Source organism: Lissotriton vulgaris, chromosome 8 (assembly GCF_964263255.1).
Source record: "Lissotriton vulgaris chromosome 8, aLisVul1.2, whole genome shotgun sequence".
In the NCBI taxonomy this organism is placed as follows: Eukaryota; Metazoa; Chordata; class Amphibia; order Caudata; family Salamandridae; genus Lissotriton; species Lissotriton vulgaris.
The window spans coordinates 474,170,597-474,190,921 of record NC_141696.1 but is presented as its reverse complement, the minus strand read 5'-3'; the positions used below and the strand labels follow the sequence as shown (position 1 = coordinate 474,190,921).

At 49.3% G+C, this 20,325-nt stretch overlaps 1 protein-coding gene across 2 annotated transcripts in view; it reads right to left on the bottom strand.

Annotated features, from left to right (window-relative positions):
- The window catches only part of CDKL5 (cyclin dependent kinase like 5), a 1,270,306-nt gene that overhangs the window by 772,089 nt on the left and 477,892 nt on the right, over positions 1-20,325 (bottom strand). The gene's annotated exons all lie outside the window — the stretch shown is intronic.

Genomic DNA, 20,325 nt, shown 5'->3' with positions numbered 1-20,325 from the left:
TTTAAACGCTACTGCCTACTGCCCAGTGCCTCACAATGCATTGGTCTTAAGAAATAATGTACCAATAAGAGGGCAGGAGGCTAGTGGTATTCAAAACCAAGTAGTCCATCAGTTGATTGTGGGTTGAACTATGGTGCCAGCCATGAATGAGTCCAAGAAAATGACAGAACCTCAAAGGAAAAGAGTCCAGAAAGCCCAGGGGGGAGAGCGCAAGCCAGTCTTTAGTGTATGACTAGCGATGACTTCGAGAATTATGTGCTAAGGAGGAATGTTACAAAGGCAAAGGGATTGTACAAATGCCAGCTAGAATAGCTGAGTCTTTTTTTTTATAAAACATTTATTTGTGTTTAGAAGTAGTATTATACCACAATCGGTGTAATGCATACAACACACTAGAGCTATGCTATGGTATGCTGTGCTATGTAGGTTTTTATAGCACACTAATCACCTGGGAGGGTATCCGGGCGCTTGCCAGTGGTTAGGTGGGGGCTTGCCTGGAGTTAAATTAAAGATCCAGGTCTTCAGTTTCAAGTGGAATTCAAGGAGTGCCACAGAGGGTCTGCAGGAGGTCGTTCCAAGCCTTGAGGGTGATGTGTGAAGACATGACCTACCGCTCTGGTCTTGTGTATGTGGGGGATTTACTTTATTTCATTTTTGCTTTAGCATGTTTTATAAAGCAGGAACATGAACCAGAGGCATTAGAGCACTGTGCATAGCAAAGGCCATTGCAGTTACTTACATAAGCACAAAAAAGAGGGCAACTTAATATATTATGAGAAGCCCTTTTAACTCAACTCTTATCAACACTGTAAGGGAGAGCGGGGTTTGCCTGTGCTGCCATTATTGGTTGTGGTATCGGATGAGAGTTCAAACATGCTGAAGAGCCAGGATGGTGCTGAACTCAAGGCCTGGTCAATCACTTAGGCATCAGCTGAATATTAACCTTTTGACCTCCATTTTGAATGTAAATATCGATGGGAGATAGTCCCATATTTTAGGGGCCGAGCCAGAGAAAGTGCAAGAGCATGGGTCAAGGGTTTCCTGAATCTCACTGGCTCTAGTAGGAGTGTGCTTGCACTTCTAAGGAAGCGACTACCATGAGTAGTGGCTAGATACTCAGGCATGCCATGGTGAAGGCCTTTGTGAGTCAGGCATGCTATTTTAAGGGATATTCTAGCTTCAATTGGGAGCCATTCTAGGGACTTGAGTGAGGGTATGATATGGTCAAAACACCTCGACCCCGTAATCAGTCTAGCTGCAACATTGTATATTGCCTTCAGCGGAAACAATCGTGTTTTAGATAGACCCATAAGAGTCGCATTTCCGTACTCAATCCTAGAAATGGCTATTGATGTACTGCTATTTTGAGGTCAGTAGTTGGAATTAATGGTTTCCTCTTTAGGATTCTAATTTGGAGAAGGGCACTGCTTGGATGTGCTAATGTGTTCTTGCATGTTGAAATTTCTGTAGAGTGTAACACCAAGTGATTTGGTTTATTCATGGTTTTGGGTTTGCAGTCAAGAGCATCAAGGTGTTTGAACCATACATGTGGCGGGGGAGCTGTGGGGAGCGAAGTAAGCAGGAATGTAGTATTTAGGGATTTAAGTTTGGGGTGGTTTCGCGCTGGCTAGGTTTGGGTTAGCTGTAGTGTATCGTTGAGACAGATGATGTCTTCTTGGTCTGATATCCTTAAGTAAATCTCAGTATCATCTGCATACATGTAGGAGGCAAGGTTAGCTTGTTTTAGGATCTCCGTCAGTGGCTCCATGTATAAGTTGAATAGCACTGGGGAGATTGTGGAGCCTTTGGGGACTTCCATTCAGGCCTGAGATGTGTTGGATACCGAGTGACCCACTTTGCTGAGTTGTCAGCAGTTTTGTAAATAGGCGGTGAACCAAATTAGTATGTTTCCTGACAGCCCCATTCTTCGTTCCAAAACATCTAGGAGACATATGTGGTTAACTTTATCGAAGGCGAGAAGGATGTGCAGGCATGAATTATTTTGGTCCAGGATTCTGAGTGCGTCATCTTTGATATTTGTGATGGTTGTCTCTGTGCTGTGTCCTGGTCTAAAGTCTAACTGGAATTTGTCAAACACAATCAAATTATCAATATGCTGGCACAGTTGGTTGTGTATACATCTTTCCAGTAGGTTAGCCAGAAACTGGATGTTTGAGACTGGATATAAGTTATTCAGATCAGTCAAGTCCACGTCTGGTTCTATCATTAGGGGTGTTACTTGTCTGATGATTTTTAGGTAGTCTGAAATAGTTCCTTGGTTTAATGATGAATTTACTATCATTTTCCAGACGAGGTAAAAAAATAACTGAGAACCTTAGTAATTGTCAGTGGTATGGGATCATTGCAATGCGACAGGTTGTATGCGAGTGAGAAATTGGCCGAGCAGTGGAGCCTGGAGGGATGATGAAAGTGGATGCATATGTTGAGGTAAGCACAGCTTATGTTGTGTAGAATGTGGTAGGTGTGTTAGAGGAGTCTGAAGTGAATGCGTTTGTGTATGCGGAGCCAGTAGAGGTCCTTGAGGACTGGAGTGGTGTGAGTCTGTTGAGGGAGGTTGTGGAGGATTCTTGCTGCTTTGTTCTGGATGGTTTAGGGTCTGTTCAGGAGCAGTTTATGGATTTCTGTGTAAAATGTATTGCTGTAGTCTAATCTGCTTGTTATGAGTAGTTTTCTCGTACCCACTTGAAGATTTTTGCAGCATCCTCAGCAGATGGAAACAGGTGGAGGTAATTGTGTTTCTTGTGCTGTTATGTCCATTGTTTTGTCCCTGATGATTCCAAGGCTTTTGGTGTGCGTGGTAGGCGTTGGGACAGTCCAAGGTCCATTGGCCGCCAGGTGGAGTCCTACAGGCAGGTTTTTTCCCCCAAAGATCTTTGACGGAAAAGGTAGCAGGGAGATCGGTCAGTAGTTTGCTAGTTGAGTGGGATCTGACAAAGGTTTCTTAAGTAGAGTCTTTGCTGCTGTGTATTTCCAGTTGACTGGGAAGATGGCGGTGGTGATGGTGTTCAGTAAGTGGGTGAGTGTTTTGCCAATAGTAGGTGTGGTGTGGGCATGGTCCGTCGGTGATCCGAGATGGATGGTTCACATGGTGATTGTTGTTCCATCTGTGGTGTTGATCTTTCGGGCAGACAGGGTGCTTCCTGTGTGGTGGGTTGGTAGGTTGCTGACAAGGCTGTGAGAGTCCTGTTGAGGACCAAAGGTGTTGTAGATGGTTTGTATTTTGACACTGAAGTAGTCTGATAGTCTGTCACACAGGTCCTGTGAGAGGGTGCTGTTGTTTGAGGAAGCGGAGGGTGACGTGAAGCTGCAGTTGGTCTAGTCTTCCAGGTGGAAGTTGAGGTCTCCTAGGAGGATGTAGTTACAACAAACAGAGGAAGCCCTATTACCCGAACATGGGGCAAATTAAAGATTAGAATCCGAACAAAGGTTCAAGTACTACATTACATACAACATAAATGTAAGTAACATTAAAATAATGACAACATACAAAATATTATAAAAACTGCATCACATAAGACAAACTATTATGGGATGCCCCCCTCTCTGTACTGGGTGGTGGGGACAGTGGAGTGGCTAACTGCACAACAAATGGTCGTGGCATGATCGGACATGTCCGGACTCCCGGGCTTCCCCCTTCTCCGCCACCCACTCTCCCCAATGGGCACAGACTGAGAATAACGGCGATATATATACGGATGGTACCGCGCCGGACACAGACAAGTAGATAGTATCTCAGTTCTTAACTCCCTGTTTGATAGGTGTTTGCACATGTAGGACCCTGAGATGGCATGGATATCATATACCCAGACTCAGCTACCCTGAATGTTACGAGAAGGCAAATTCCTAAAGGGTTACATGGGCATGGAAACAGGCACAATAGAATGAGGTCATATAATGACAAACTGGGTGTGTTACTTGCTGGGAACCATGCCTGCTGGGCCCCCTGTTTATTGATATGTTTGAGCTGTACAGCGTTTTAATCCCTATATTGAAACCTATATTATATTGCTCACAAGTGTGCTTATTTGATCATTGCTTTGGAATTTACCTAATTGTGGTGAACAAAACAGATACTGTATGTGGTCTATTATATGCTAAAATGCCAATAAAAACATATTAAAAAAAATATGTGAGACAAACTATACAGAACTGCAAAATAATATTACAAAATTATACCCCTGCACAAAACACAATTTATACAAAATTTAATGAGACAATAATATAAAAGACAATGCGATCATAAGACAGTGGTGCTCACACAGCTACACAACAAACAATATAAAAACAATTGATAGTGTAAACAAAGACAGTGGCAGAGGAAAAAGGTTTCATACACAGACTGTTTGGATTAAACACAAAAACAGAAGTAGCAAGGATTGCTTCCTCTTCAATAAAGACTAAGAGTCAATCCAGAATACTTGGGCCATACGTATATTGTTATAGAGGGTATCAGGGCTAATCACCTCCCTCTCTTAACCCCTTCCATGCTCATGACGAGCTCAGCTCGTCATGAGGCACGGTTGAGTTGTGCTGATGACGAGCTGAGCACGTCATGCAAAATGATCATCAAAAAAAGTCAGCGCAGGAGGGGAAAACACCTAGCAGCCAAGGTGTTAAAGGCCAGTACAGGCTTAATCACAGCCCGAAAGAAATATCGATAATAGTCAATCTTAAAAGCGAGGAGCTACGGGAATGTATACATCTCGTAAACTTGTGCGTGCAATGACGGCGTGTCGGAAGCTGCACGGAGTATTTTGGATTGACTCCTACTTTATGGATCGAATGATTCTTTCCACGACCTGAGGAGCATTTATTGTCAAACAAGGTTCATCCTCCATGAACTAGTGAGCAAAATTATTTGTTGGCTGCTCTGCTAATATGCACTGTTTGTCCTGATGATGACCTTTCCAGTTTAGCTTGGTCGAAATGCCGTCGACGCCCATTTGTGGTCTTTATTAAAGAGGAAGCAATCCTTGGTCCTTCTGTTTTTGTGTTTTATCCAAACAGTCTGTGTATAAAACTTTTTTCCTCAGCCACCGTCTTTGTTTACACTGTCAATTGTTTTAATATTGTTTGTTGTGTAACTGTGTGAGCACCACTGTCTTAAGATCGCATTGTCTTTTATATTATTGACTCATTACATTTTCTATATATTGGGTTTTGGTCAGGGGTATCGTTTTGTAATATTATTTTGCAATTCTGTACAGTTTGTCTTATGTGATGCAGTCTTTATAATGTTTATATGTTGGGATTATTTTCAATGTCACTTAAATTTATGCTGCATGTAATGTAGTACTTGAACCTTTGTTAGGATTCTAGTCCTAGGCGGATGTAGTCCTCGCGCTCCAGGGCGAGGAGGGCGATAAAGTCTGTGATGTCCTGAGTGAAGTTTGTTCGAGATCTGGGTGGGCAGCTGGTTGGAATTTGGAGCATGAAGTAAAGGTGCTCCATGGAGGAGATCGTGATTTCGATGGCTGTGATGCAGTTCAGAGATTCCTTGAAGATGATTGAGACTCCTCCTCCTCATGGTTGTGTTGTCAGTCCCGTCTTCAGATCTTGTACCCTGCCAGGATTGCAGGGGGGATGTCCAGGGCAGACGAGGGGATCAGTCAGTCAGGTTTCAGTCAGGATTAGGAGATCAGAGATGTCATTGCTGAGCAGGTTCCAGATCTCAGTGGCATGTTTGTAGAGAGAGCGAGTGTTGAGTAGCATGCATGAAAGTGATTCTGGGGGAGCTAGTTTGATGGTCGAGCGGGTTGGCATGCTGTGGGAGGGCTGAATGGTTTTAGGTGGTGCTTGTGTTGTGGGTCTGGTATTACATGTCCATGAGGAGGCTCCTTGTGTGATGTGGTGTTTTGCGACAGTAGTGGGGGATGAACGGCTGATGTTGGGCAATCATAGCAGAGCAGCAGAGTACTTCTCGGGAGCGGTCAGACCAGGGTTTCTGGCGCTGGGCTGGTCCAGGAGCATACAGGTGCAGATGGGCTCGACTATGGTGCGCCAGAGGTGCACCTATTGCACACGTCTGCGCTGCGGATGCCATTAGGTAGGTCTTGGTAGGGGGGCAGAGTGTGGGGTGATGGACGTGGCTTAGAAAGAGCGCAGGAGAGGAAGTGTGGGAAAAGTAGTTAAGGAGCAGGGGAAGGAGGGAGGAGGTACAGGTGGCGGGAGGCAGGAAGGGGAACGTGGCACATGAGGCAAAAGGGTAGGAAAGAAGAGGCATCAAGAAAGGCACAAAAGGGTGAGAGAGAGCCAAGAGGTTTAAAAGGTCGAAAAAGCGAGCACAAAGATGCACAAATGGGTGCAGAGAGAGAGAGAGAGTCAAGTGGCTCAAAGCGGCAAAAACGCAACCACAAAGAAGCACAAAAGGGTGAAAAGAGAGAGTCAAGCGAGAGAGTGAGAAAAGAGCGAGTTAGGAGCGTGGAGGACCAGGTGGGAGCCTCGCGGCACAGGAGCCAGGTCTATAAGGGCTCTACCGATCGGAGGACTAGTCCAGGTAAGTCAGGGCCTGGGCACCTGCTTAATGGCCGGTCTGCGCTGCGGCTGCCATAAAGTAGGTTGTGGGAGGGGCGGGGTGTGGGGTCAGTGGTGGGGTCAGTGGGTGGGGATTAGCGGGCGAGGAAACATGGGATAAGCAGGTAAGGATCGGGGAGGGGCACGGAAGGCTGGAAGGGGTGCGTGGCACACAAGGCAAAAGGGTGGAAAAGATGAGGCAACAAGAGAGGCACAAAATGGTGAAAGAGCAAGCAAAAGAGACACAAAAAGGGTGAAAAAGTGAATAAAAGAGGCTCACAAGGGTAGAAATGAGCATAAGGAAGAACAAAAGGGTGAAAGAGAGATAGAGTCAAGAGGACGACCGACCGGCTTCGTATTAGGTAGGTAACGGTCCAACAATAAGCTGGCGGTTCCATCCGCCCTATAACAATATGACTGCCATGGTGGCGATCGGAAAGTGCTTTTTGCTAGTGTGGCTTGTGCTGCGGCCCAGGAAAAGGGCAGCAGCACAATCCGCACTAGAAAAAAAAGCACTTTGTGCACATCCATGCACTGTGTGCCAGGCACCATGTGGTGCCTGGCAGACGGTGCATTGATGTGTGGGGGCACTACATTTGTCTACCCAGGCCACTAAGCAGTGGCCCACTGGGGACGGATTCCCTGCTAGGGGCCCCCAAAGTCTGTTCCATCTGCTTTTTTATAGCAGTCGGGCCGCCATGCAAAGGCAATCCGAAAGGAACATCCTAATCTCTACGGTGGAGCCTGCACAGGCACCTCCTCCATTGTAGGGATAGGATTCCGACCTCTGCCCGACTGAATCTTGAATCCTGAGGGAGGCAAGGTTCTTCCCCCAAGGGCAAATGGTCTGACCACCGGTATCATAATCTGGCGGCCGGACAAAATCACTTTCAGCCGGTCTGGTCGTCACCGACAGGCTGTCGGTGTTGGTCTGAAAGGCGTCCAAATTAGTCCCTTAATTGGTGATATATGTGATACATCGCTATCAAAGAGTACAACATTCATTATTAATAAAATACCTTTTTTGCATATCAATATAATTTTTATCAAGAAACAAAATGATTGGGGGCGTGGCTTGGCGGGCGATCATGGCGGACGTAGCTTGCTAAGAGCCCCCGCCGGCCCGATACTTATCCTGTGATTTCTCCTGGCCCCCGGACCCGTATTGTGTGTTTGGTCAGGGGTACCGGCGTCGGATGACACGAGGAGCACTCCGGTGCGGAGAGTGACGCGCTGGGACCTTTCTCGGCGCTGCGGCGATCCAGAAGCGGTGAGCGGCCTGGTGCCGGTCGGGCGAGCCGGGGCCTCGAGTTTGGCGCACCCGGACTGGGGGTCTCGATCCTGGGCCTGCGGCGCTGTTCTTTGGCCGTGATTAGAAGCTGCCTGCTGCCAGCGACCGGCTGCGGAGTCCCCCGCCTCTCCCCACCATTCCAACGGTGGGGGGCTTGAGCCTAGTGGGGGCCGTGGAAGACCTGCGGCCTACTCGGCCTTAGTGGAGCCGGGACCTCGAGTTTGGTGGTTCCCCGCCCGGAGTCGTCGGCCCTATCTTCTGGACCGGAAGTGCGGACACATCGGCGCCCCCCGGATCTGAGGGGTCGGTCGGGTGCTGGGCCTGAACAGTTGCCCTATCCTATCCCTGTGGTCCCCGGAGCAGTGGCCGGAGAGCTTGTGGACTGACCTGGAGTGACCCATCTCTGCGCTGTACCGGGAGTACTGGTGGGCCCGGTGTGGGCCTAGCGCCGACCTGCGGAGGGTGTCCATCGAACAGTGAGTGCTGCCCCCCCCCTCCCTCCCACCTCGTGCTACGGGACCTGCTGTGGGACGTGGGGCCCCGGGAGTTCTCTGTGGGCCCTAACCAGCCGATCGGACCGGAGGTGTCCCCTGCGGTGTCCTGGGCCTGGGGGGTGCACAGGAGCGGACGGCAGGGGTAAGCACTTGGGGACCTGCCCTGCGGGGGTCGACGGCAACGATCTGCTGAGCGTTGGTGAACGGTGCTACCTGGGGGCCTACCTGTGATTTGCGGGCTGCTGGCGAAGGGGTGCCGAGCGGCTTGGTGTGCTCTGGACGCCCCGCCCGGGACCAGGGGAGAGGACTACCACACGGTGCGACCCCGTTCAGGCGAGTGCTGCTGATTTGCTATCCCTGCGACCGCCATGACCAGGGGGTCAGCCGCCGCTAAGACTGGACCCATTGATAAATTTACCGGCCCTGGTGGAGGGGCTGGAGCGGCTGGTGGGGGCCAAACTGTTGGACCGGACAACGCGGCGTTGCTGTCAGCCATTACACAGTCCCGCGACATGCTGGACGCGAAGATTGGCGCGGTGGGTGCCGATGTGATGCTGCTGCGCCAGGATCTTCGCAATGCGGTCGCCCGCGTTGCTGAAACGGAGACCAGGGTCACGGCGATGGAAGGGGATGTTGGCGCTCTCAAGCGGAAGGTTGCCGACATGGAACAGACTCAACGGGGCCTGGCACTTCGGGTGGAGGATGCCGAAGGGCGGGCGCGGCAAAACAACCTACGCTTTGTTGGCTTTCCGGAGGACTGCGAGAAAGGGCCCATGGATGCCTTCCTATCCTGATGGCTGGAGGGCTGGCTACCCCCGGACACCCTGTCGCGCTGCTTCGTGGTGGAGCGTGCACACCGCGCCCTGACGCAGAAACCGCCGGCCGGGGAGCGGCCTCGCCCGATCATTGCCAGGTTCCTCAACTTCCATGACCGGGACGTTATCCTCCGGGAGGCACGGCTTAAAGACACTCTGCTTTACGACAACCACAAGATCATGATATTCCCAGACTATACCAAACTGGTCCACCAGCAGAGGCACTCCTTCCTGGCGGCTAAGGCCAAGTTGCGTGGCCTGAAGATTCAATACTCGCTGCTCTATCCTGCTCGCCTCCGGGTGATCTTCAACTCCAAGACCCTCTTCTTTGATACACCGGAGGCCGTCTTCAACTGGACCGATGAGGCGGTCAGACTTCGACCGCATGTCCAGCCGGGGTTGCACTCCGGGTCGTCGCGTGTCTCATCACAGGACCGGAGCAACTCGTCAGGCAAAGGAAAACGGCACCGCAAGTCCCGCTCCCGGCGGAGGTCCTTGTCCCGGGATCCCCTTCTGGGGGACACACAGCCCGATACGGACCAATCTGGCAAAGACCCCTGATCACTATTCGCTAGGATTATCTGCTGATTGCCTGCATCTGTGGCTGTGCACTGCGGCTGCTGGGCCCTGGCCGGTGGAACGGACATTGGCTGGTGCAGTATTGACCTCTTCTTTGGCGTATACTTGGGCCCTTGTGGTCTGGTGCCTCCCGGTGGTGCTTTGCTTGTGACTTTGCCATATGTTTGATGGGGTTCGGGGCACGTACTATGGGCTGCCTCCTCCTGTTGGGACTGGGGGGTGGTTCTGGGAGCGTGTCTGTTTAGTTCGGGGGGGGACTGGTTGGGATCCATTGGTTTGGCTGGCTTTGGGCGCTGTGTTTTGGGCCTGAAGTACCGTATACCGCGACAGATACTTCATTGTTCATTGAGGTATGGGGGTGGGGGGTACTGGGGTGTTTGGTCTCTGGTGGGTTGGGTCGGGTTTAGCGGGGTAGTGGGGGTCAGGGTTGTGTTCTACGGGGTGCACGTGTTTCTTATGATGTTGGCAGCTGGAGGGTTGGGAGTCTGGGTCGGGCTACGGGGATTGCAGGAACAGACCCATCCACGACTTGTGCCGTCTGGTACTCTTATGCGTATATTGAGCTGGAATGTCCGGGGGCTCCTGGACAAGATCAAACGGGGGGCTGTGCTTCGCTGGGCAAAAAGGGACTTGGCTGATGTGCTCCTTCTCCAGGAAACGCACATGCTGGGTACTAAAGCACTGAGTCTGCAGAGGTTTGGCTTCCACCAGGTGTTTCATGCCGGGTTTGCTAGGGGCTCGAGGGGGGTGGCCATCCTGGTCCACAAGCGATTAGCCTATACTCATGAGTGTCAATGGCTCGATCCTCAGGGCCGATTTGTGTTTGTACAGGGGAAGATTGGTGTGGAGCCTGTAATATTTGGTAGTGTGTATGCCCCCCCCCGCTGCAGTGGGCCCTTGCGGAGCGGCTGTTTACCTTGTGGGCCGAGCTTCCCCGTTCCCTGGCTGTGATTGGTGGTGACTGGAACGATGTGTTAGATATGACTTTAGACAGGAAGAGGGGGCGAGGGGTCGCGGCTGTGGCCTCCCCTACAAAGCTGAGTGCAATGATTGATGGTCTTGGATGGGTGGATGTGTGGAGGCATCTTCATGCAGAGCGACGAGAATACACCTATGTGTCTGCTGTGCATGGCTCCTTCTCGCGCTTGGATTGTGTGTTTGTACCGGGGGCCTTCCTTGACAGGGTGAAGGGGGCGGCGATCCGGCCTCGCGGGCTGTCCGACCACTCCCCTGTGGCGGTTCAGATTGACCTTTGTAAAGCGCGCCAACCGTTCAGATGGCGGATGCCTACGTGGCACCTGCAGCAACCGGGCTACTCCCGGCATCTGCGCGGCGCGATCGCCCACTATTGGCAGGACAATCTTACCGAGGGGGTTGATGCGGTGACGGTGTGGGAGGCCATGAAACCTGCCTTGAGGAGTGTCGATATTGCCTGGTGCGCTTCTGCTCGCCGGACCCGACAAGAAAGTATTGCTACTGCTGCGGAACGTGTGGAAAGGCGGGAGGCACGACATAGGGAGGCAGCCGATGATGTGATGCTGCGGCTGCTTCTACAAGCGCAACAGTCTTACTCCTCGGTCTTGTTAGATGAGGCCCGCCAGGCGTGGCTGGCTACACGTAGTAGAGTATACCAGTGGGGCGACAAGTCTTGCACCATGCTCCACCGGCTGTGTCAGCAGACTTTCCAACCGATCACCCTGCCGGGGCTGGTCGACGATGCGGGGGTGGCAATTACGGACCCCTCGATCCTTGCGGCGAGCTTTGCGCGCTACTACGAGCATCAGTATACCTCTCGTGAGAGCCTCTCCCCCGACTGCATTGAGGCTTACCTCACAGCGGTCCGCCCACAAGCGGTACCTGACGATGTCCGTGATGCCCTAGATCTCCCCCTGACAGATGAAGAACTGGGTGAAGCACTGGGTCAACTTAATGTGAGTAAAGCGCCTGGGCCCAGCGGGTTCCCCAGCGAATTCTACCGGAAATTCCACCTACAGCTCGGGCCGCATTACAGGCGGGCACTGGAACTAGCTCGGGAGCGGGGTAGCCTCCCCCCAGACTGGCGTCACGCCGAAATTGTGGTGTTTCAAAAGCCGGGCAGACCCCCTGAGCGCCACGAGTCGTACCGCCCCATCTCCCTTATTAATTTTGAGGCCAAACTCCTGGCCAAGGCGCTTGCAAATCGCCTGCTTCCACACATCTCGGCCCTTGTTCACCCAGACCAGGCGGGATTTATGCCGTGCCGGGCGACGCGACACAACATTCGGCGGGCGCAGGCAGCGATTGACGCGATTGGGACGACTGGGGACCAAGCGGCACTGTTGTTGGCTGACATAGATAGTGCCTTTGACTCAGTCAGCTGGACCTACCTCTTTGCCCTTCTGCCACTACTGAACTTGGGTCCGGTCTTCATCTCCTATGTGAAATTACTCTATACTAATGTCACCGCCTCGGTGCGTGTTTCTGGGGCGATCTCTGCGCGGTTTCCTGTGGCCAGGGGCACTCGTCAGGGGTGCCCCCTCTCCCCGTACCTCTTCGCGCTGGCTATGGAGCCTATGGCCGCCCGGGTGCGCCAGGACGCGCTCTATCGGGGTTTCGTGTGGGGGACGGACCACTCGGACCGCATTGCCTTGTATGCGGATGACGTGCTCTTCTTTATGACCGACCTACACCGTACAGGACCTCGTGTTCTTGAGTTAATGCGGGAGTTCGGTCAGGCGTCGGGGTTTTTTCTTAACCCTCGCAAGTCAACCCTGTGGGTATTGGGGGGGGCCTCGGTGAGCTGCCAGTGGGCTGCGTCCCTTCAGGTGGCGGTCGATGGCATGAAGTATCTGGGCGTTTTCCTCTCAGCCTCGACTACCGTGGCGTGGGATCGGAACGTCCAGCCGGTGTGGGACAGGGTCCAGATAGACGTTAAGACCTGGATGCGTATGCCCCTTAATATCTATGGCCGGTCGGCCATATTCAAAATGGTGGCCCTGCCTCGGCTCCTCTACCAACTACAGAATCACCCATATAAAATCGACCCGCAATGGTTCCGCAGTGTCAACTCGGTACTGGGTAGATTTCTGTGGGCCGGGGGTGCTTCTAGGGTGGCACTGCGTACCTGCTTTCTCTCTACCTACTGTGGCGGCTTGGCGGCCGCGGATCTACTATCGTATTACCAGGCCTCCCATCTCCTAGTGCTCAACGAGTGGTGGTATGGGGACCGTGGTGATCCGGCCTATGCACTGGAACATTCATTGATGGGACGTGCCACACTCCACACCCTGCTGTACTCGGCCAGACAGAGGAGGGCTTTGCCAAGGGTCACTCAGGTGGTCTTCGCGATCTGGCGGCAGGCTTTGCACCGTATGGGGTGGTGGGGCAGGCTGACGGCCGAGACACCGCTGTGGCACAACGGCCTACTACCAGCGCTGGCCTCCTTGTCCGGGTTTGGCAACTGGGACGCGATCGGGATCTCGTCCCTCGGTAATGTCCTTAACGGAACTACACTTAAGTCCTTTCAGGACCTTAGTTCCGAATATAGTCTGTCTAGGTCCCAATTATTTCGGTATCTTCAGTTCCGCCATGCCCTTGGCCCTAGCCTGGTGGGGTTGGAGCAACTCCCCGACTTTAGTCCTATTGAGGCTAGACTGTTTATGGGCGACCTGGGCGACAAGAAGGTCTCTCAGATATACCGCTCCCTGGTCACACACTGCTCCCCCTCCCTTTCGACATTGAAGGCCTCCTGGGAGAATGATGTTGGCCCCCTGGATGACGATGATTGGCGCAAGGCCCTTGAATCCCCCCGCGGCGCAGCTATAGCCGTCCGTCTTAGATTTATTCAATTCAAGTACCTTCATAGGGCCTATTATACTAGAGAGCGGCTGTGGCGGGCGGGCCTCATAGCTGCTCCAGAATGTCTGAGGTGCGGTGCTGAAAGGGGGACGCTTTTCCATACAGTATGGTCCTGTGAGAGGCTGACCCGATTCTGGGCCGGGGTGTGGGACTGCCTGTCGGAGGTATTGGGGTGGGACATTCCCCGTACCCCTAGGCTGGGTCTCCTTCATATTCTGGAAAATGTTGGGGGTAACGCTTACAAACGACACTTGCTGCTGTTGGGACTAGTGGTGGCCAAGCGTGATCTGGCCCAAGCATGGAAGAGCGAACGTGCCCCCCCACTGAGTGCATGGAAGGCGGGATTGGACTTTCTAATGGGTCTAGAAATACCCGTATTTGAGGCCAGGGGGTGCCCCCGGAAACACTACAAAATCTGGAAACGGTGGGCAGACTACAGGGGTTTGGACCTCGATCCCCCGGCTGATATTGATGATGTACTGGCCCTTGATGTGGATCCCGTGCCCTAGGCTATTAGCCGACACTGACTCTGATTTCCATCTCATGTTGCTGACCTGTGATCACGTGCACTGGGCTAGGGTGGGATAAGGGGTGGGTAGCTGGGGGGGCGTTGGGGGGGGTGTTGTTGGGGATAGGTGGGTCGGGAGGGAATTGGGGTGTGCTTTTCGTAAAACTCTGGGTTCACTGCCATGCTTTTATCTGTGTGTGTTGTTGGCAGTCTCCTCCTGACTGTGGAGGGCTGTCCTGAACCTTGCTTGAACTCTCAATAAAAACGGTTTTGAAAAAAAGAAACAAAATGATTCAATTTCATAACTACAGCAGTCTGTTTCGCTTTGAAGGTTTGAACTACTTCAATAATTATGGAATTACCTAAGCTTTTCAAAGGATAATTATTCATACAATAAAATGTTCTGCTTTTTATAAACATCTTCCTAGCGTTAGCGCAGAAATGTGTGTAATTAAACACGGAAAATGGAATACATCACCAAAGACGGTAAATGGAGGGTGTGTACCAGACGAAGGCAGTGTCAAAACATGGATAGAACAGCAAAATGGCAATAGGTGACCACGAAGCAAGGAGAGCAGCAAACTGGGAGACAAAAATTGAGGGAGACGCAAACAGATGAAATATTTGCAGAACTTGACATAATAGAGCAAAAAGCAACAGCTATGCAAGAGGTAATCATAGGAGACGCGAGAGCAAAGTAGGAGATCGAGTTAAGGGAAGAGGAAGAAAGTGGGGATGCATAACAAAAAGTACACAGAGGGCAGATAATGAAAAAGAGCATGCAACACATTTCTGAGAGATTGCATCACAAGAGAGTGCACCAACAAAAAGGAGAGCCACAGCTGCTAGGGAATGAAGCACAACCAAGGAGATCAAGCATAACCAAAGGGATGAAGTGTAGGGAAATGAGACTAGCGCAGCAAAGTGAAAGCTAGAGAGACACACAGAAGGACAGAGGGCAACAAAATAGGAATGCAGTATGACAGAGAGAATGAGCTGGACAAAGGAGAGAGAGTGTAACAAAGGAGAGAAGAAAGCATGACAAAGGGGGTCAGGAGCGATGTATAGGGCAAAAGTGTGTACTTAGGGTATTTGGTTGTGTCGCCCCACTGCCTGCAGGGTAAAAAAAATAAAACGATAACAAACCATGGTTTATTATCGTTTTATTTTGTTTCCTGGAGTCTTGGGGGTGGGGCAAGGGGGATAACATGCACCCACGGGGAGTGGTATGCGCTGAAGCTCTCTCCAACTCAGCTGCGTTGCTGGATTGGAGATAGCAAAGCATAGCTCCCAGTCTCCCTGGGAGCACAAATCACGGGTGCTCAGGCCAATCCTGAAGCTGCGCTCAAGTATGAGAGCAACTTCAGGTATGAGAGCAGCTTCAGGATTGGCCGCAGGAGAGTCTGAGACTCTATCTGCAGTGGAGCCAGGAGAGGGACAGAAGACGGTGATGGAGCGGGCTGCAGATGGCAGGTAATTCCCTTGATTTTTGTTTTTCGTTGTCCCACCACCCCCCCCCACCCCCCCCCCGCCCCGCCACTCTCCTCTGACACCGGACGCTACTGGTATTCGGCTGTCACAGGGACAACAAAAATTATCAATAGTGAGAGTGCGCCCCTCTAACCAGCCAATGGAAACTCTGCCTGTGAAAGAATTAGCTTCATAAGCCCGTGTCAATATCTGGGAAGACATTAATAAACAGTAAATCATACTTCAAATTTGGTGGTGTGGTGTTGAGTTTAGATAAAGTACAACACAACTAGTACATTTGCAATAAAGATGAGAATATTCAGCGAGGATTGTGGCCTACGGTAGTATCTGAGCTTACAGGCAACCAAGGGCATACGTTAGGACCATCAAGACCCTTTTTCTTAGCATACAGGTTAACTGGATGCTAGACCTCAGCATTCAAAGGACGAATTCAGGGATAAATAAAGTGCAGAGTGGGGATTGTGCTTGCCAGGATTAGAAGTCATTCAGTTTACCTGCATATGATGATGTGTATTTGTTTTTGGTAGCCATCTTCTGGTCTTGTGTGAGGAGTAGAGGGTTTATATGCACTGTATACACCTTGCTACAAATCTTGAGTTGGTAGGGCTTCCAATAAGCATGTTAGCAGCAGAGCCAGACAAGCTTGCAGAGCTTCATAAGGGCACTCACTCAGGCTTGTTTCAATCAAAAGGAAAGCTTAGAAACTCAATTCCACCTTCCCAAAAGTCCAGAGCAAGGTCCACAAATGTCTGTATTATTCTGGTTGTTCTACCTCATGTTGAAGTGGGACTCGCTTATATGTCGACTTCTGGGTAATTGCCAATCAGAGTTAATGCCCCGGTTACTTACCGGTAATCTTCATTACTCCGAGTATAGTCTTCCTCGCCACATGAGTTCCCATCCCTCCCTCCCTGTCTGGCTATCGGCTTCATGTTTGTGCTTGGTTGTTTCAGGCTGATGGGTTGGGCCGGCCCGCCTCTTATAGAGGGCAGGTGGTAATGGGTCGGCCATCTTGGGAAGGGATGGGAGGCATGGGAGGCTAACTTTTTGCTTTGGAGGGTTCTGGTATGGAGCTGAATCTCACTATGTAAGTCATGTGGCGAGGAAGACTAACGAGGAGGTAATGCTTGCCGACTGAAATTGCAACCAAAGAAGCTGGAGCACAATTTCTCTCCTCATAGAGGTGTCTGAGAGGGGCTGGCTCCCTTTATGCTCTTCACACATGTCGCAAGCCAGGTAGAATCTACAGGACCTGCTCTTGTCGCAAACCAAGTATATTTTCCTTAGAAAAGTCCCTACCACAACCTATGCAGGAAAGGAAGACAATGTGAAAGGCAGTGCTTGTTGTTCAGGGGCAGCAGGTTTGCTCCAACTGGCAAATGTCATTCATATATACAGACAGCTGTCATCCCTTAGTAAACTACGAATCAATTTGGTTCTCACATTGTGGTTCCTGGTGATGATCCCTGTTTCTGTCGGAGCTTCTGTCCATTTTCCAGATAGATGACTTCAGCACACACTTGAAGTCATTGGACTTTGCTTACACAGCCTGCCTGCTCCTGAAGCAGGAGTGTGTAGTTAGGAATATTTAGAAATAGCTCGTCGTTTTTTGTTTGTGCTACGTACAAAATTGATCAAGTGAACTCGGTTATCTTTTCTGATTAAAATATGTAAGTGGGGCATTGGTATAGTCCTTCCCTAATAAAGTAAACGTGGAATGTAGATGTCAGGGCGAAGATCTTCGATTCTCTCTCCAGTTTTGCGGCTGTACTCAGCATTGATGACCATGGAATATGGCATCATGTGAAAACTCCTCAGTGAGCAGAATAATTAGCACAACAAAAAGGTATTATAACAACAGGCAACACGAGAGAGCAAGACAGGACGCAAGAGCAGAAAAGGTGCAGGAGAACACAAAGGAGGCAATAGATGAACAATGGGGCAAGATATCAGAAGCAAGTACAGAGAGAATTAGATATGTAACGGAAAGCGCAACAAAGACGGGAAGACAGTACCAAAAAGGGCAAGGCAATACCCAAGGGGGGGAGAGGACACGGAATGGGGACAGAGAGCAATAAATGGGGAGAGACCGCAATCAAAGGGAAGACAGAGCAATAAACGGCTAGAGAAAGAAAGAGGATAAGAGAAACAAAGTGGGGGGCAAGCAACAAAGAGGCGGGACAGAGCAACAAAAGAGATAGTAACTCGAGCAGAGAGCAACAAAAAATGGAGGCAAAAACAAAAGTGCATGACAAACATAAAAAGACTGAAACAAAAGACGTGACACAAAAGGGAAGACAAACAAAAGTTGTAGAGCAACGAAATATGGAGAAGGTAATGGAAGTGGGGGAATTCAACAAAAGAGAGGCAGGAAGTAATAATGGGGAACAAAGAACAAATTGGAGTAATAAACTAGAACAACAAAAACATGGTAGAGAAAGTAGCAAAGGAGGATACAACAAAGAGGAGTACAGAGCAACAAAGGGTGAGGAAAGCATCAAAGAGTTAGGGGGGTTTCTGTGGTTAGAATAAAGGGGAAACACACAGTATTTAATGAGGGTGAATGGAAAGAGACTGATTCACAGGAAAAAGCATTTCCCATGGCATCATATTTATGCAAGCAGACGTTTACAAATGGTGGAGAAACCACACGTTTCAGTAAGAATGCCTTTGTTTTAGTCCATAGTCCAAGGCTCCTTTGGAAAAGTGCTCCAAAAGGAGATCTAATCCTGCAAATATGTGACCGTATATGCCCAATAGGGATAGAGCTATTTCATGTAGGGCATATTTCAGGCAGCAAGAAAAATTGGCAAAAACTCTACTGAAAATAAATTTTTGTCTTATCATATATTATAAACTATCTCAATTAGTACTATACATTTGTAAATCCTTGTTTGAAGAATAGAAAGAAATATTTACAATCATAGATGGTTAACTGCGATTAACGGGTGTTTTTCACTGAGGTATTGTAAGAACACAGATAAACAACTAGAACAAAACTTGAGTTCCCTACGATTTCACTCAGAACCCCGAGATGAAAAACATCCCCATTATTCGCAGTTACCCATCAATGATTCTATGTTATGTATGGCACAACCGACCCATTCTTCTCAAACTTAGATAAGCAGCAGGGATAGAGGAGTTATGTGGGAGCCATGCATAACAAGGAGTCCTGCCACTCCCCATACAAAAATGGAAATCTTACCTGACAACCTGCTACCCTCATACACCACCTTTATTGTTAACTCTACCTTCCCAAATACATTAAAATAATAACATCGGGCCTCCTGCCTGCCTGTCTCCAAAGAGAGCGGACAGAGAGGCTGTGAGAGCCACTGTCAGTGCAGTATGCTCCCTATGGTCTTGGGTGGCCTTCAGATTCATCCTGGTGCAGTCTTCAAATGATTTTGAGTCATGCGAGGAGCCTAGACATGAGAGACATACATGGTAGGGTTCAATCCCCAAAATCTGCTTTTGGCACTCTCTGCAGGGTTTAAATCCTGTAGTTATAGAGGGAAACACTGTAAAAGTTACAGTGTTGGCAAAAATATGTTCTGTCAAGTGACAAAAAATGAGGGAGGTAGCCCCGGATCTGCGTTGGAAGACACAGAAAGGCAGGAGCTGACGTCAGAGTGCAGGATGTCAGCTTAAATATGGCTCCAGCGTCATTTCCTGGGTGAGGCAGAGTTGACATGGCATCGAAGTACACCACCTAGTAGTCTACTAGAAAATTGTTGAGAACAATCTACAGATACAGCCTAGTGCCTGGAGGTATTCACAAGGTGAGTAATCTGTCATTAGAAGTATTCATTAGAAAGAAAATTGTTTGGAAGGATGAGGTGACACAATGGAGGGAGCGAAGGAAAAAGTAATCGAGATGGAGGAGTAAAGTAAGAGTGAGTTTAATACAAAGGAAATCAGATTGGGAGAACAGTCGCAATAGAAACAGATGACGTTTTCTTTAGAGAGGTAATGCTTTCTTTTCTCAATATTACAAACCAATACAAACTGAACTGAGTAGGAAAATGTTTTACATGATTCAGTCTCTACACATCTCAATATTTAATGTTTTGCCAAATAGACTTCACTGATCTAAGAGTTCCGTAAAAAGCACAATTGTGAACCTTTTCGAAATACAACTCTTAACTGAAAGTAATAACCCTTTCTGCACTAAACCACATACACTTCAGGATTTATCTATTTTTAAATCATGGTTACTATTCATACATATTTGTTTAAAAACACAAAGGGTGTGGTCTGCTTGTTTTCCTAGTCAACAAGTGCCAAGTGCGAACATATAATATTGTGTTTGATGGCCTAGTTCACTTTTGATTCGGGGTAGACCTAATGCACGTAATGTTCAAAAGTAATTTTTAAAAATCTGCTGTTTGGAGCACATCTGAAAAATGATTGGGTTTCTAAAAGCTACCAATAAGTATCTATATGGATTATAGTTAAAGAAAAATTCTGGAGATCGTGCAATGGCAAAGAAATTTTATACTAGAACTATTAAAACGTGTATGTACATAAAAGGGCATTTTGGAACTTATTCGCCTAACGATGAATGTAACTGTTACTCAAAATAGATAAATAACTCCCTTCAAATGAGCAGTTGAACCCACATTTTGGCGCAGAAAATATCGAATAAAGGAAAGTAAAAAAAGGGTAACACTATGCTGTCTGAGACAAAGGTTTGTATTGTAGAATCACAGAGTGAGGATCCACCTGACTTTTAGGCCAGACTATCTTACATGCAGTATCTGTAGTATCCCTCAT